The sequence below is a fragment of the Alligator mississippiensis genome, chromosome 5 (genome assembly GCF_030867095.1).
Source record: "Alligator mississippiensis isolate rAllMis1 chromosome 5, rAllMis1, whole genome shotgun sequence".
Taxonomy (NCBI): Eukaryota; Metazoa; Chordata; order Crocodylia; family Alligatoridae; genus Alligator; species Alligator mississippiensis.
The window spans coordinates 128,063,314-128,081,604 of NC_081828.1; the positions used below are offsets into that span (position 1 = coordinate 128,063,314).

Below are 18,291 nucleotides of genomic sequence, written 5' to 3' on the forward strand. Positions count from 1 at the left end.
TTAGAAAGTCTGAGTTAGAATTCACTCCTCTCTCTGGATAGTGCTATCTGGGGCATGGAAATCACTGCAATCTGTAGCTTGGGAATGGAACAGTGACAAGGGGCCTCTGGAAATCCTTTCTGGTATATCACTACTGGTCTTCACCCCCTTGTAGCGAAGATGTGGGCGACAGTGACGTGACTGTAGTTGATGGCATATCAGTCAGGTCTTCAGAACAGAAATGCTGGCCTTGCTGTTCAGCAAACAGCAACGAATGTGTTTTGTTTACATGAAGAGAAGGCACTTCCTGCTCTTGTTTGAAACAGCTGAGTTAATTATTAAGAGTGTGCACAGTATTTGCAAGCTTTGCTGCTTCAACCAGGCTGTTGTCTTGGGGCAGCAGCAGGGGTTAGAAATGGGGTGGCAAATGAGAGAAGATCATTTCACTCACCCAAGTTCTTCCCAAGAAAAGAAACTTCACCTATATGAGTCGCCAAAATGAAGCATTTCACACAGCAGAGCAGGTAGATATTCAAAATACTTGGTGTGCTTTCTGAGCTCTGTTTTGCTTCTTAAAAATAGCTCATCCTCAATCAAGCCAGGAGTTCTGTGAGGCTCCGATGGCCAAGTGTTTAAAGCACTCTTCTGTAATGTTATTTCAGGTCCTAATTATCAGAGGAGGGGTTTGCATCTGGAGCTCAAACACCCCAGGTGAGTGCTCCAATGAGACTAGGTAAAAGAGGGGCAAAACCACCTGTTCTTCTAGCCATGTCATGGGTGGAGCCCAAGCTGGCAGGTGTGCTCTAAGAAATGTTTACCAGCTTGGGCTCCTCAAGGAAGATGAACTAGGATCTAGTCTGTAAGCTGTCTACATAGGTCTAGTCCTACCTTGAAATAAATCCATTTGATTTTACTTTTGTAAATAGCCAGTAAATTTGCACCACTGAGCTGGAAGTCAGAGCCTGGGAAAAGAATTATGATCCAATTAGTATCACTGAGTCCTGGCAGGACAGCTCTTATGACTGGAATGTCAACCTTGAGGGCTCCACTCTGTTTTGGAAGCACAGGGTTGGAAAAAAAGGTGATGGTGTCACCTTGTATGTCAAAAATGCATACATTTGTTCTGTGGTTTGAGACAAAGAAGATAACCAATGAGAATGTATTTGGGTGAAGAAGGTGAAAGATATAGCACTGATATATTGGAATTTTACCCCATGATCAGATTGGTATGGACTATGGGGGTTTTTGCTACCTCTGTAGCAGTGGGGTATTGGACGTGGACCTGGGATCTCTTGAGCACCTATTAAGAACTGTGACAGGCTCCTGCCCTACTCACCATGGCTCCAGTGCCCACATAGTCAGTCTGTGGGTAAGCCAGCTGGCACCACATATCCAGCAGGAGCTCTGCAAGTTGGTCCAGGGTGCAGAGGCCCCAGGGTTAAATGAAGCCTGGAGATGGTAGGCAGGGAGAGCACATGGGAGTGCCAGCCATGGAGCCGGGTGCTCTCCCCATAGCTGGACAGAATCCAATGCTTCTTCTCAGGGCCAGCACACCCAGAGAAGTGGTGCACATGCATCCCGCCAACACCAAAGTATCCAAGGAGGATCCGGATGCACTTGTTACTGGCTTGAAGCCAGTTGCTCTTCCTGGGACTAAGTCCCCTGGGAAAACTCCGGAAGCCTTGGTTGCTGACAGAGCCCTGTGGACCCAACTGAGCATCAGCTTAATCAATGCAGCTGGTGGACCATACAGCTTGGACCCAACACCACTCTCCGGTACCCATGGGGACCCATGCAGGACCCATGCAGGTCAGGTGGGACTGGGGGAGGGTGGCCCAGTGGGCACTGCAGGTATCCATTAAGGGGAAAACCTGGCAAGGAGCCCCGCTGGTACCACATGTTCCAGCTGAATGTCCATGGACCCAGAGCATGTCAATGGGGGATTTGAAGTACTGAGAGCTTTGTGAAGGCATGGCAGGGTGTGCCTCTCACAGCATTACCATACCTGGCCAAGTGGCAGGACAAACAGAACCTGGACCAGAAAGCTGGCCCACCAGGAGGCATTGCAGACCTAAAGGTAGGTGAGCACCAAGGCACCCTTGCGCACAAGGAAAGTGTTTGATGTAGGGGCATCCTTGCCTTGCCCACTGCATCATCTAAACTGTTTAAGTTGGAATTTCTCTTCTATTGTAATTTTTGGAGCATATAGGACAGCAGCAAGACCCTCTGCAGCTGTCATCCTCACTGGGCCTCAGCAAAGGAGAAGGCCCCATCACCACATCTGAACATCACCCAGGCTGATCATAAACACCTGAGCGGAAAGGGATGGGGAGTAGGGAAAGAGGAGTGCCACAGAAGACATGCCAATAGAGTTGCCCTGGGCCTGACAGGAACCACTGGTCAGCACCTCCAGAAGTAAAAATGCAGTGTAAAGAGCAAATTGTGGCAGGTGAATTGACCCAGATGTGATGCAGCTCAAGAAGGAGGTCACACCCATCAGCTGGTATGGTGGTCATGAGCCTGTCACACATATATGTGCATGTGTGTATAAGTTTATGTAAAAATATGTATATATGTGTATGTATATGTATATGTGTATATGTGTGTATATTTATATGGAACATAAGGAACATATATAGAAGCAGGATGTTGGCTGCCATTTTTCTCCCTCTTTACCTGTGGCAGGTTAGGGTGCTATGTCTGAGTTGTATTGGGGTTGATGGTAGGTTTACGTAGAGTTTAGATTATGGTTTGTATAGGATGGTTTGGATAGGGATGATCCTACCTTAGGCAAGAGGTTGGATTAGATGATCTCCTGTGGTCCTTTATAGTCCTACTTCTTTATGATTCTATGACTCTATGTTTTATTATAGGCCACCAAGCCAAAAAGAAGAGGTGAATGAGGCACTTTTCAAGGAAGTGACAAACTTATCCAAAAATTATAATGGAACTGAGGGTAGACTCCAATTTTCCAGACATTTGCTGGAAGAACAATATTGCCAAACATAGACGACTGGTTCAATATCCACAAGCAAAGGGTAGTTATAAATGGATCCATATCAGAATGGCAGTAAATTTTGAATGAAGTCACAGGGGTCTGTCCAGTGCTGTTCAACATGTTTATTATTTATTTGAATTCACTGGTTAGGCCTCATCCAGAGTATTGTGTGCAGTTTTGGGCTCCCCATTTTAAGAAGTACATGGAGAAGTTAGAGAGGGTCCAGAGATTGGCAACAAAAATGGTAAAGGGCTTGGAAAGAGAGGTTGAAGGAAATAGGCATGGTCGGCTTGTGAAAAAGGCACTTAAGAGGGGACATGATAGCAGTCTTCAAATATCTAAAGGGCTGCCATAAAGTAGAGGGAAAACACCTTTTTTCTCTTGCTGCAGAGAGTAGGATGTGGACCAATGGCTTGAAATTGCACTAAAGTAGGTTTAGACTGAATATCAGGAAAAACTTCTTCGCTGTAAGAGCAGTAAGTCAGTGCAATAGACTGCCTAGGGAAGTTGTGCAATCTCTATTGTTGGATGTGTTCAGGAAGAGGTTGCATAAACAGTGGTCAGAGACAGGGCTGGCCCTAGGAAAAATGGTGTCCTGAGCAAACTTCTATTTTGGTGCCCTTTCTCTGAATTTAAGTATATAGTAGTATTATTGAAAGTTTCAGAAATAAAGCCTCAAGGGGAGCTGCTGGGCTAGATGGGGAAACTTGCTCCTGGCAGAGCTGCTGCTGTGTGGGAACAGCTCTGCTCTACTGCTGCTGTGTGGGAGCAAGGCAGGTGGACTGGAGCAGGTGCCACCCCACCCACATGTACCCAGCCCTGCTCCTCATGAACAGTAGCTGGAGGCGGGGGGTGCACTGGGCTAGGATGGGCACTGCTCCTCCTGCCTGGGCTGCGGGGAGAGCAGTGATCTGCACACAGGTTGCTCACACACGTGTGTGTGGTGCTCCCCTGACCATGGCACCCTGGGCGGTTGCCCACGTCACCCACCTGTAAATCCGGTGCTGGTCAGGGTTGAATTAGAAGTACCTAAACCTATGTTCTGTTATGGATATTTTCCATGCTTCTGGGGTTTGCTGGTTGCCATATAGGGCTGGGAAGGATTTTTCCCCCCTCCTGCTGCTACATGTGTCAAGAGTTTTTATTCTGCCTTCCTGATAAGCATTGTGTGTTGCTTGCAGCCAAAATTGGGGATTATGGCTGGGGTGTGCCACTACTCCTGTTGGAACTTAAGCCTGGAGCATTTTGGCTAGAAGATCTTGTCCCTCCATGCTGCTTACCTTTCCATACGTGGGAGCAGGAAGCACTTATACATCCTGATCATATTGGTACAGACTGGGGGGTTTTGCCTTCCTCTGTAGGAAGAGGCATGGCCCTCTTCCTTGGATCTCTTGAACATATTTTAACAACCTTTGCAGCAGCAGGGTGTTGACTATTGTGGTCCCCCTGCTTTACTTGTGTGGTATGTCATGTGGTTGTATTATAGTTGATTGTGTAGTTTTGCTAATAGGTTAGACAACGGATTTGTAGAGGGTGGTTTAGATGGTGACGATCATGCCTCAGGCAGGGGGTTAGACTACATGACCTCTTCCAGCCCTGCTTCTCTATGATTCTATAGCCAAGGACTTCCATTAAAGGTTTCTGATTGTCTCATAAAGTGCACAATAATAGAGGCATCTGGGAAAGAAGCCTGTGACAGTAAAGTTTGTAAACCACTTTGGGATGAAAGGCATGCTAGAGAGATTAGATATCTAATCAATCTTAACTTCTATACTGAGAACATCACCCACAACTCTGAAGACTTTGCAAGTTAAAAGTGTAACAAATGTCTCAGTAGATCTCTATTTGTCTCTCTCCCTGCACCTATACAAGATTTAAAAAAAAATTGTATTTAGTTCTCTATTATGATGAACTTTGAATACACATATGATGTTGAGTCAGTTCCTTAGGTCAGGTAGATTAGCGTAGCTTCACCGACTTTCATCAGGCCTATAGATCTAGCCCCTTATTTAGCACTATTGTTATTAAGTTTTTTATGTGAGAATAACTTTTGAGACAGGGGTGACCTTTTCCCCTTGGTAGCTTTGTTGCCCAAGCATATTGTATGGCAACATTTCTCTGATTATTACAGCTAAAGTCAAGTTTTTGTGCAGCCTTACAGCTGTGTCCTTTCTCAGTCAGTACAAAATACATCTGCATGATTTTAATTTGTGGAGCAAACATCGGCTTTATCAGACAAAGTTATATGGGCTGGAGTTTTTGTTCGGTTTATGTATCGTTTCTGACATTTAAGGATAGCCATAATATCAGTTTTGGAGGAATGTGAGGCAGAACCGCAATGACTGGAAGTGGAGTGTGATAGTAATAAGGAAAAGGCCTGGAACCAAACAAGATACCGTAGCTGAATAGATAGTGTAATAGGATACCTAAATGTTCTCTAATGGGATGCGGAATTCATGTGGGAGAAGAGCTGATAACTCCTGAGTGGTGGAGCCACAGCTGACTTGTCAATGGTAGAATAAACAAAAAAAAAGTTTTAGTATGTGTAATTCAGAGCTACAGAAACCTAACTGGGGATTGTATTCATTTATGACTACAATTTTAGAGTTCCCAGAGACCACAAAAACTGCTAGCTTTTATTCACATGAGCAGTTTTAAGCATGTGTGTAGGCTCATTTTGTTTATCAGGTCCATGGGTATTTGCAGGCTGGGGCTGTATACATTTTGATATCCCTGTTGCAACAACTGACTTGCAACAGGGAGGAAAATGTTCTCTTTTGATTTCTACTGCATTCAAGGAAGCAGGGCATTATATACATATTCGTTGTATTGAAAAAGATATTAATGCCTTCCCTTAATAGAAACAGCTTGAAAGACTCTACATATTGGCCAACTGCTCTGGTTAAAAGTTCCTTCCTAGCTTCAAGATACTGTATTATCTTGCCACTGATTGTATAATTATATTGTCCCCTGGGTCTTATTCATTCTTTCTTTCTCATATTTCGGTCTTCAATCTATCCCCCTTCTATTCCCTTCTTAAGGGCCGTGTTCTGAAAATACTCATAATAACTGTCACTTAGAGTAGATGATGAGACTTCTAAAGGCTGTAAGCATGACCGGCCCAGTCAAGTTACTTACTTTGACATGTGGTTAACTCAAGCAATGCTCACTCTTAATATTATGTCCATGCTGATTGAGGGCATAGATTTGGTAATGTTTGCAGAACCAGTCCACATCCTGTGAACACTTCAGCTTGCATATAATGTTTATCATGTGAGAAGTCAAACTGGCTTCAAAAGGACTGCTCACATGAGTAAAGCGCCTTTGGCTGAAAATCCATCGGTCTGGGGATGTCCACCTTAATCTAAATTCTGAAGTACCAAATGTATATGGCAGTACATATGACTTATTTATATATCAGGAAGATGACACAAAGATTGGTAGACTAGAATTTGAAGGATGACTTGATTTATCAGATGTGTAAGCCCCTTCAAAGGCAGCAAATACTGGTTCTATAATCTAGCAAGAGCAAGGCATATCAAGAGACAGATAAATTCAAAGGAGAATTAAAGCATGTTTTTTAACAGTGAATGTGAATAAGCATTGAAACAAACTACAAAAGGAAGTGGTCAATTAGTCTTCATATTAAAACTAGATGACTTTCTGGAAAATGTGCTTTACCCAGATACAGGCTACTGTGCTCAGTAGAGGGGTGACTGGGTGAATTTTAATGGCTTGTAACATGCAGGAGGTCAGATCTTACAGCATGATGATCTAACAGCAGTCCCTTCTGACTAAATATTATGAATCTATGTACTTATAACTTATGTAAAATTATGACCTCAAGTTGTGATGTTGTTTCTCTTATAGTTTCCCCAAAGCTCCTAAATAAATCACCTTGACTTTAACCTGATAACTATAATGGCACATCAGCACATGATCAACTCATTTCTTGCACAGAATAAACAGTTATTCTTATTTTAAAAGAGCTGTTTTGTGCAGCTGTACAAAAGGCAGTTACATGGTTATAACTCTAAGGCTTTCCAACAGAGAAAGGAAAGTCTGTGTTGCATATTAGATCCCAGGCTGTGTCACTTCTGTAGGTTTTAAAGGGTATGTCCATGTAGTGTTTAATTTCCCCACCCCATATCAACCCTACCTCAAATGATAGAAAGCTTTAGACTGGCCATAATTTACCACAAATATTATGAAGAAAAAAGAGTCTAAGATGTAGAATGCAGAAGAACTGCATATTCTCAAAATAGAAAGCAGAGCTAAAACATACCTAGAAGCTTAATATTATATACTTTTCAAAACTGCTCTTGGGGTCAGGAATAATCCATCATGCACTTTCTTTGCTTATTTTAAATGATTGATTTTGCTATTTGGTTTATCAGCAATGCTGCATTTCTGAGGCTACGTGTCTCAGGAGACATTCTTTGCAGTAGCCTGTCCTTGGAAAGTTGAGTGGGGAAGAAAGGACTGCAAATATAACCAGAGGGGAAGGTATTTGAGGCCCTTATTTAGTAAAGCACGTGCTTAATTTTGAACATGCATAAATCCATCAGTAGTCCATCTATGCTGTTGCTAACCACGTACCTAAAATTACCACCTGCCTAAGTGCTTGGCTGACTAAGTACTTAAAGTTCATAAGTGCCTAGGTAAGCAAAAGTTGTCCAGGGTGCAGGTCTCATTTGGTTGTTTTAGGACTCATCACAGCAAATGGATTTGAAAAAACTGGTGGAGGGAGACAAGGAATGAGAGTGCTCTTTTAAGAGAAAGCAGTTGTTATTGGAACTTTTTACAGGTTTAAAGAAATTCATTACTGGTTAAACCTGACACAGTGGAAATGAATGAGAGTTGTGCTGCTGATTTCAATGATTTGGCTGCGAGTGAAGAATGAAGTAGCCTTTGATTGTTTAAGCAGTGAATTGATGAGACTTTAGTTGTTGCTGAAGTGGCAAGAGTTGTTGACTCACTTTGTGTGATGCTCCTGCCATCCCTTCTCCCCACACACCTATCTATAATGTAATTACCTAAAATAAGGAAAAGAAAGTTCAGTTTTTTCTGTTGAAATTATTACTTCTAAATCTGTGTTAACATAGTCTCACAGTTGACTGAGCACTGCCCTCTGACCTTTAATTCCTTGGGGACAAACTCAGGTTTAATTGACAGTTGTGTCTGTGAGCTCTGCTGAAGGGAGATTAGCAATGGCTTAGCTAATTAGTATTTAAATGTTCACTAATGTTGCAATGGGTTTGTCAATTACAATCTGATTAAAAATTGACTCAAAGTTTTCACAATTTAGGAAAAAGAAAAGATGTCAGAATTGATTCAATTTCCCAGAAGAATTAAAGAAAGAATCAAATCTGCTATTATGATCTACTCAGTCATATTACCATACAAGGAAAATATTTGGAATTGTAAATAGTCCATATGGTTCCCCATATGCAAATACAGTGGCACCACACTACAACAGTGGGACATTTGTGGAATCACAAGACCTTAACAAGATCATAAATTTTAACACTGTAACTAGTTGTATAATTTTTCTACATCCTCACTAAGATAATGTGTATCTTAGTTTATGTGTGTCAATGTGTAATTGAAATATATAGAACAAATTCAGTGTTAGATCAGATTAAAATGTATTTACAATCTGGGATGTAAATCTCTCTCTTTTTCCTAGTGTCACAAATGTGATGCCTGCCATGTAGCAGTTTTTAAAGAAGTTTTGTCTCAAACTCACTTCTGAGTTTCTTCGGTGAATGGTAAGGCAGCTTCTGGCTGTGCAAAATCGGTGGTACTCAAAACAGGTGCAGCTTGGTTCGTATTTAAACTCTCATTCTGACTCAGCGGGCAGAGGAAAGTAACATAAGACAACTGACCCCCTTCATCCACTTTCCACTAATGTGCTTTAAGTACACATCACAGCTAAGAACATATACCATGGACTGAATTGTAAAACTTGGGTACCTAAAGTCCATCTCCTAATCCGTATGGTTTCTAAATAAAATAGACCTGATCTTCAAAGATAGTGAGTATTGCAACTCCTCCCAGCCTTAGTAAAAACTACAGGTACATGAGTGCACTGCATTTCTAAAAACTGGGAATGTAAATAAGGAATTTAATATAGATTTAGACAACCAGGACTGAAAGTATTGCTTTATGACTAGTGAGATCAAAACATGCTGAAGTGAGCAAGATCCTAAGTTCTATGGACTTTTAATGAAAGGTTCCTAAGGATTTCTGTGCAAATATGTGTTGTTTTTTCAGTTTAGCGGTAGAACCAAAAAATCAAACTATGTGTTGAGCCAAAATGAAAGAAAAAAGTGTTTTTTCTGCTAACATGAAAAATCTGGGGAAGATACTTAATATGAGTCAAAGAGCTGGGAGATTGTTTTACTTTCTTTGTGCTTTTAAAAATTAAATACAGGTAATATTCAAAAGAAAAAGTATTTTCTAAATGAAAAATGCAAATATTTCACTTTGAAAATGGTGCAGTGAAATGCAAGTTCTTTGAATTTTCCTCTTTAGCCAAAACAATTCAGTGATTTCAGTATAACTCTTTGAATTGTCTTTGCCTACTTTAATATAGGCTAAAGTAAAAGTAAAAAGATTTTTTCCCCCCCTCAAGACTTTTGCATGTGTTGCTCTATAGGTTATATTGGCAATGCTTCTACTTTGCTGGCCAATTCTCACTTCATTACACAAGTAAACCAATTTTTCCTGAGGACCATAATAACAACTAGTAAACAAATTAATAGAAAAAAGTTCATTTTATTAAGAGGCTTTCTTCAGTTAGTAAAGATCTGACAAGGGATCAAAAGAAAAATGGTTTGAATCATTCTCTGTCCTACCTGGGAGCAGATCAGAAGTTTACACCAGATTGCAATCGTGTTACTCACTCTGGAGCAGTTATTTGCATGAGTAACCCCATGCACTGAGAAACCAGTGGAACTATTAGTGTGACTAACTGCTCGTATGGGGCTCACAATATGACCCAAAGAGATTTGAGGTCATCTATGCAAATGACTGAAGGTCACATTTTTCTCCAATCCAAAGGGGCTGTCCTTTTTTCTATAAATTATACAAATAGCTATAGTGTAGAGAGAGAGAGTGTGTGTGTGCACACACGCGCATTTGCACGTGCCCTCGCACATGCGTGCATGTGTGCCCTCTAGTGGATAGAATTGGAGTTTCTCCACTATGCATCTCTAAAAGGAATGCTTCTTTAGTTCAAACTGTAGAAGGTTTGTTGGAGAAAGAGGCTTTGAATTTATGAGAAGCTATTTCCATTTATCATGGATTTGTTTAATTTCTGTACAATGATTTGTTACAAGTATAAATCCAAAAAGTCAGGCAACCTTTCCCCTTTTCTTACCTGGGCAGCATCCCTTCTCTCTCCCTTTCACACCACATTTCCTTCCCTACTACTTCTCTATGGGCAGTATCTTTCAGGCTCATTCACCATAGGATCCTCTCCACCCCTGCTGGGTTGTAGCAGCGGAGGGAATATCAGCACACAGGAAATGGAGGAATGGGTAGAGATAATCCTACAACCCTTGGATTGGCTTTGGAGACTTTTTATCCAGCTGCTGAAGAAGTTAGTTACAGGTCTCACAACATTCCTCTAGGTATGAAAACTGCCAATAAAGTTATAAGACAAATGATTTGGTGCTGAGTGCAAGCTAATGAACTCCATATTCAAAAGGTCTGCTGCAGAAGGGAGTTAAAATCAACCAAAATTCAGAGACAAAATCATTTCCAAGACATCTGGGATTCTCCATAATTGGAAAGCTTTGGCACTGGTCTTGCAAAATTAATGCATAAGTTGTTTAAGGACATATTCCCTTTAAATCCTATTGATCTCCTGCAAAGGCAAGATCCTGATTTGGTGAAATATAAAAAAAGGAAACGTCTGTTTAGGATTCTTCTGACTACATTCAATATGTTTCCTCACTTATGAGGCAGACTGAGTGTTTGTTCTTAGCCCATAGCAAGAGACAGTGTAATGACAGGCCTAATCTGTGGAGGAAATTATGATCATTGGGCTAGGTACATACAAAAAGCCTGAGGATGGAATCGATTTAAGTTATGCAGTTTTCTGTAAGCGGCATAGTTTTTATCAGTAGCAAACAGAACGCGCATTCCCCTCCGGGGCAGTGGGGAGAAATCTTAGACAGGGTTCTGCCATTTTTAAGCCAGTCTGTGTGTGCTAAATTTCTGTTCTGTTAAGGGTGTAGACTGGTTTCCTATCATTTATACTGGTAAAAGTATAATATCTGCACCTGGCCTCAAAGTCCCAGTTCCCTCCCCATATCATCATTAAATAAAGTGAGAGCCAATTTACTATTTATGGGCACTCGCACATATTTGTGGGACCTGATCTATGATCTTGCGGCTTGCTTTAAGCTGCATAATCAAGTTCCTGCTTACGCACATGTTCGCTGGTGCTGGGAGCTGTGCTGGGAACATGATTTAAGCTGGAGTGAGGGAGGCATTGGTGGGATTGGGGGGCACTAGTGGATCCATGTTGGAGGGGTTGGCAGGTCCAGAGGGGTTTTGGCAGGATCGGGGTTAGGCAGCTGGCAGGTCCATGGAGAGCAGAATTGATGGGTCTTTGGGGGGCATTGTCCATCTGGGGGTGAGGGGGTTGGAGGCCTAAAAATGGTCCAGTCAACTTGGGAGGGAGGGTTAGGGAAAGCCCAGCCCTGGGGCTAGAGTGAACAGCTGGGCTTCCCCAGCCCTGGGGCTGTGCTCCCATACGCACGTTCAGTTAGATCAGGCATGGGTTAGCCCGATCTGTGTAGTGCACCTCGTTAGGTGAGTTAAGGTAGTTTGGGCTGGTCATTTTTTGCCCAATCTAAACTGTGTGTACAGTTTGGCACTAATATCAACCTAAGCCCAGTCAGGTCAATCTAAGTAGTGTCTGCAGTGCCTTATGTATATTAGGCTACTTTGATCAGGTGTGGAGTCAAGGGTTCACCCATTCTTATTTACTCATTCTCTGCTCCCTGTCACTGAAGGCAGATTATCAGCCCCATGAGGACTGCTCCTTCCACTACAGTATGGCCTGCAGTGTGGTAACCTCTGCAGAAGGTAAGGGGGACCCCTTACCTGCACAGATGGGAAGGTAAACCACAAATGATAGTGGAACAACTATAAGGTCACTTAGGATTGCACACTGTCCTGGAAGCCTGGTCCGAAGAACATTCATATGAAAAGCTCTCATTGATTTAAATAGGCTTTCAATTAGGTGCTGAATGAAGCAGCTCCCTGTGCAACCCTAGGGTAAACATGAGACCTGGAAAATTTCAGCTGGAAAACTGAAAATTAAAAATGACTGATAACACCTTTTGGATGCAAAAGCAGAGGTAACCTCAACTCTTAATGGTTACTATGTGTTCCCCCTATAATACTTTGTGTGTGTGTATTTGTACATGCAGAATTCAAACTACTAAATGAAGATATCAGCTTGTTGAATCCTTACAGCATGGGGATGAAGGCTCTTCTAGGCTGCCATTATTTTAGATAAATTCACAGAGATTTTCTGCTTCACTGAAAGCACAAGACAACTCCCTCTTGCTCAGCATTTTGCACAGCCAAGTGTTAAATCACTTCATATCAGAGCTGAACCCCAGCCTCATCACTGTTAATCTTTCTGACTGGTTAAGCCTTTGCTTTCTGTCAGAAGATCTAAAACCTGAGTGTCAACAATCAGCACAACAAGACATCTTGTCTAGAAAGAAATGCCTCTTTCTATCCCTGGAGAGAGCACAAATTTAAAAAAAAATGATCTTCTCTGCTCTTCCCAGGCTACTGTCTTCTAGGAAACTCAGGCAATTGTTGTATTACTATAAATGGCACAGCCAATTGAACTGAAAACTGTACTGATACAATCCTTGAAGCTTTCCCGTTGCTAAAGCAGGCACAGCATATGCTGAAAAATTCATTTGTTTTCTTAGGCATATATGTCCATGTTCAGGGATTCCAGTTTCCTCCTTTGAGGCATAAGGAAGGGAGAAAAGACTGAAGAAAAATTTCTGTTTCATTGACTTCAACGGAGCTACAACATTCTGTTCCAGGGTATTTGGGACTTTGATCTCCAGCTTCTAAAAAAACAAATCCTGGTCCATATGCCTAATTCAAGAGAATGGGCTCATTTGTAAGGATTGGGATCTCTTCCCTAGACTGCAGAGCTACTCTATGGCTGCAACTGTACTTCAGGGTTGCAACAGTCTCCACAGCCACAGCGTTTCTGGTCCATGGCCAGTGTATGTGCCCCATTACACTTCCCTGGCCTCTGATCTTGCACTGACGTTTTTCAGGCTATTCCTAAAAGTTGCCTTACTGGAGACACAGATGGAGTCATAAAGAACATAGTTTTGTGGCCTGTTAATTAGGTGAATTCCTGTATCTGGTTACCCACATCTTGCTTCCCAGGCACAACAGAAATATTGTATAATGAGGCAAAATCAGTCACTTCCTTCTAACACTGAATTTGATTTCTACAAACAGTTGTACTGGTTGTCAGATAACATGTGAGATCAATTTTCTGTGTGTAGATTGTTTGTGGGACTGTTCACAATGTGGTCTGATTGCTCATCTAACTTACATGATATAATTTCTTCTCCCTGACTGGATGATGGAAAGACTTCTTTGAAAAAAATAAGCAAAACAGCTTGGATGGCAGAAAAATGAATGGTGAATACCCTTTATGCATAAATGGCCTGGGTGAGTGATGAGCATTCATGTGAACAGTCACAAGTGGAAAATAAAGGTGGGATCTTAACTAGCCTGATTAGAACAGCCATTCAAAATGCAACCAAATATGTAAAAATCCCATATTTACAGCAATTTGCCAACTCAGCCAAATGCATAGGGCTTGTAGAAAGGAAACCTCAGCAATCAACAATAAAATGTTCTTCTGGGGCTGCTGTTGGAAGGCAGGGTTGTAAGAGAATTATCTGACAGGCACTATATTGTTGACAGGGCTTGCTTGTACAATGCACAGACTTGCTGACTATGCACCCACATATCCTATTCTCACCGTACTCCTTCCAGTTCAGGTTCACAAGGATCGGACTACCATGAAACTCAGTGCATAGACTACTATTCTCTCTTTCATTGTTCCCTAACTTTTTACCCATGCAACAAAACCACAGGAGATATTCAACAGATATACTGTTATATGGAAAGCTTCCACCTGAACATGGAATGGTGCGCTTTTGGGTAATACTGGAATATTCAACTGGGTTTTAACACATGGCAGATTTTTTATATACAAATGAATGTGGTTTTTGGATAATGCCTCACCAGTGACCTTATTTAACTCTCATTGGCTGATAATTGCCAAAGGATTAACATTCATTATAGTTAGGATTGAACACAGCAATGGGTAGATGGTGACAATAATAACAGCCACAGCTAATCAGCCAGTGGGTTGTGCCTAAGAAACAGAAGGGTTAAAAAAATTAATGTAGTAATCTCCAAATCATTGGCTGCAGAAGAAAATAATGTGAAGACTGCACTGTGTGTAAGGGCTGGGGTAAGATCAAAGCTATGGTCCAGTATGGAGAGCCCAAGCCAGGCTCAATGCTGTGCTCTGTTGCAGACTTCCTCTGTGGTCTTGGGCAAGTCACTTAGTTCCTGTGTACCTCAGATTTCCATACAGAAAATGGAATTCACAGATTTGTTTTGAGCATAAATACCTTCGAGGCAGGGAAGCACTCACGGAGGCAATATAAGAATTTTAATCAATGTGATGGAAGTGGTTATTTATGGGCCCTTTGAGTATCTGTTAATACCATCCTGCTGGTGAAGGAGAATGCTGTTGGAAGTGGAAAGAGTTTGGCTTCTAATGCATCTTGTACTTCTTGTTGTTCTTTGTTGAATTTTCACACCCACCACAACAGTTATTCTGATAGGCATTGTTTCAGCATAGACTGCTGGTTTTAGGAGAACTTGACAAGGTGAGGAAATCTACAGGTAAAATTAGACCACCCTGGCAATACTAATGTAATGTATAACTTCTGCTCTCATTTTGGAATAGGAACTTCTTTTTCCAGTTTATCTTATGACATTTTAGAAGTAGTAAAAAATAAATTAGAATAAAGGAGTGTGTATGTCCATGTGGGGATCTATATTGGGTAATTATGTCAGCGAAATTCCCCATTTGGACAAGCCCTTCAATACTTGCTTATTTGCAGTCCTATTAGTAGCCCTGTATGAGTGAGTGAGTGAGTGATGCATCACTTTTTCATTTCATTGTATGTGTTGATTTACTGTGGGCCAAACCCTGCCCTCATTTATGCTGATGAAACCCACAGTATTTCTTTTAACCTTTCTGGAATTGGTCCAGATTTCTACTGGGATAAATAAAAGCAGGATTAGGTCCTAAATGACTACAGGAAATCTTCTTATACATGTGACATTTCATGTGATGTGTATTTCCAGAATCAGATCTCAGATGCCCTAAGTGAGAATTGCATCCCTAGCTGTTGGCTAACAAGTGTCCTTGCTGCCATGCCTAGAGTACTTTGTTACAGGTTGGGACCCAATCCTGAAAGCCTTATTTCACGTGGTGCTCCCTGGTCACCAGTGACATGGTTCATAGGATCAGGCTCTTGACTAATGACTGTGACTGAGGGTAAGCACCTGTTTCTCCTCCCTTCATCCATATAGAATATTGAAATTGTGAGCTCTTTGGGGCAAGGACTGACTCTCACCAAATGTTTGCACAGCACTTAATACAATGGGGCCCTGATCTTCATTAAGACCGGTAGGCAATACCATAATACAAATAGTAATATTGTAACTCATTAGGCAGAAAAGATAAGTGCCACTTAAGAGAACCACTGACAGATGACCACGCAGCTCTGCAACTATGAGCAGAGAGAGAGAAGGAGAGAGGGGTGCTTGCCCCTTGTGCCACCAGACCTCCACACAATGCTTTGAGAATAAAAGCTTGATGGCATAATGTTGGTGGTGATGACAAGGGTAATAATACTCATAGTAATAAGGACAAGCAGGGATTCCATTTCCATTATAGGAATCAATCGATGCATTTTTTTTAAATAAAAAAAAGAAAGTTCCACAAGGGCCAAGAATTAAAACTCCAAAAAGGCAGTTAAAAAGGTCCCTGGAAGCAGCCTGGAATTTTAAAATCTAATCTGTAATTTTAAAAATGAAAACTAATGTGATTTGTGTACAATACATTTCCATTAAAACTAGGATACCACTCAGTCATTTCATCTCCGGGTAGTCAAGATTAAAAGTACAGATGCTTTTTTTCCTCCCTCCAAGGAATATGTGTTTTCAACAAAACAGATGTAGCTTTTGGCATATTAGAGGCTTTTCTCTTGGGCAGAGCAGAAAAGACACTCACTCATTCAGCCCAAGGTTATTTATTTATTTATTTATTTTAATAATCCTAGAGCTTTGTGCTTTAGGATGGTCCTGCTTTGAGCATGGGGTTGGACTAGATGTGACCTCCTGAGGTCCCTTCCAACCCTCATTTTCGATGATTCTATGATTGTATGATGCTTGAATTCAGCACTTCTGAAAAGTGCTGGCTTCAAAGCCAAACTGCTGCATGTTCCCTGCTCCCCCAGTGAAGGAAATGCAGCAAGGGCAGTCACAGTGCAAAGGGTTCTCATCACACCCCATCAGAGAGCTGGAAAGACCTCCTCTATCATTGAGAAAGTAGCTCTTTCTCCAGGGTAATTTAGCTGTAATTCTCTATGCTGAAACTGCCAACAGAGCTGCTTGTGATTGGGGATGGCCTTACTTCAAACCCAGACAGGCAAGGGAAAGGTTAAAAACTTGCACCGAGGATAAGAGAAAGGATTGCCCCCCACCTCTTGGAAACTGCTAGGACTTTTAATCACCGAGGAATAGTTCTCTAGAAAGGTCTTAAACTTTGGGAAATAGAAAGAAGGCTGATTGGTATTTAGACCAAAAGCAGAATTTCTCCTCTTCTTGTTCGGGAAGGCAACATATCTACAATGCTGAAATAAAGCACTGAGGAAGGACACTTGCCTGGAGGAGCTGTCCTGTGCTAGGGTTGAAACTATGAGCAAGGACCCTTTCATACTAGGACTTAGTTGAATTAAGTTTATGTGGAACACTTACTTTAGACCATGTATGCATAATAAGACTTGGAGGTGGCAAATTAAGTCTATTTTCATGACGAACTATCTTCCCTTCATTGTATTCAGACAGATTTGCTTTCTTCATTTGGTGGCCCAGACTTCAGTTGTGTACATAGCAAAATATGTCTCTTTCTTCTCTGCCAGAGCTGGAGGACTCCACAACCATCTGGAGGAGAAGGAGGACTTCACATCTCGTGAAGAACTCTAAGCGCTGTGGAGCTTAACAAACCCAGCGTGTGCCTTAAGAAGGATATAGGGGCCTGATCAACCTCTCGCCTCTCCCCATCGCTGCCTGATCCCTCGACGTACCCTTCCCTGCGCGCTCAGTCCACGGAGCCTAGCAAACTTCATGTGTGTATGTATCCAGAGCTCTTTCCGGGTTTAAGAGGCTCGAGTTTTCTACGGGTCTTGTTCGAGCGAGTTTTGTAACTGCAACTTAAGGCTTTTCCCTGCCTGCACCGCGGCCATCTATGGTGTAAGTAAAATAATCTTTAATCAACCGCTACGCGTCCGTGCCTAATTCTAGTCTGCCGTGCCGAATATTCGACCCATGTGCCAGGGCTGCTGGCCACAGCCCGCCGCGCACCCCCGAAAGCCTCGGACCGCTCCTGCCCCGCACAGCATTGAGAGGCTGGGTGCCAGTGAGGAAGCTCAGGCATGACCTAGAACATTTGTGTGCTGCAAGATGGTCATACAGCAGGTGTCTCACATCTTCAGTTTGTCTTGATCATTTTATCCTACTAGCATACAGAGTTTAAATAGGCCTGTATGCAGAAGGTCAAGCTTCTCAGAAACAATGGAGAGAGGGGATGGAGAGAGAGGTTGGTTAGTGGGCCTCTCTATGCCCTGTGTATATTCTCACACTTAATCCTCAGAAGTCTATATTGCTTTCTAAGTTAGCTTGTGGGAAAAAGGTCTAAGTACTTTAAACAAAAAAATTAAGACTGTGATGTCAAGAGGTGTCCAAAGCACATCAAATTTCAGTGGGAAAATCTCATGCTATGGTGTTTTCTGAAAACCTCCTGAGCCATTCAAGAAGATGGTTTTGCAACAACCATCATACCAAACTTTTGGCATTGATTATATTTCCATCTCCATACTGGCTAAGCTCGATGAAACTGTGCCTTAATGCATAGCAATGGCATGTCAACGATAGTC

The 18,291-nt window shown here is 42.0% G+C and overlaps 1 long non-coding RNA gene across 1 annotated transcript; it reads left to right on the forward strand.

Moving 5' to 3' along the window:
• Positions 1-354: 354 nt before the first annotated feature.
• Positions 355-17,632, forward strand: LOC132250875 (uncharacterized). Its single transcript, XR_009462541.1, has 2 exons — positions 355-503; positions 17,278-17,632. It is a non-coding gene; the product is annotated as an uncharacterized LOC132250875 (long non-coding RNA).
• Positions 17,633-18,291: the final 659 nt, after the last annotated feature.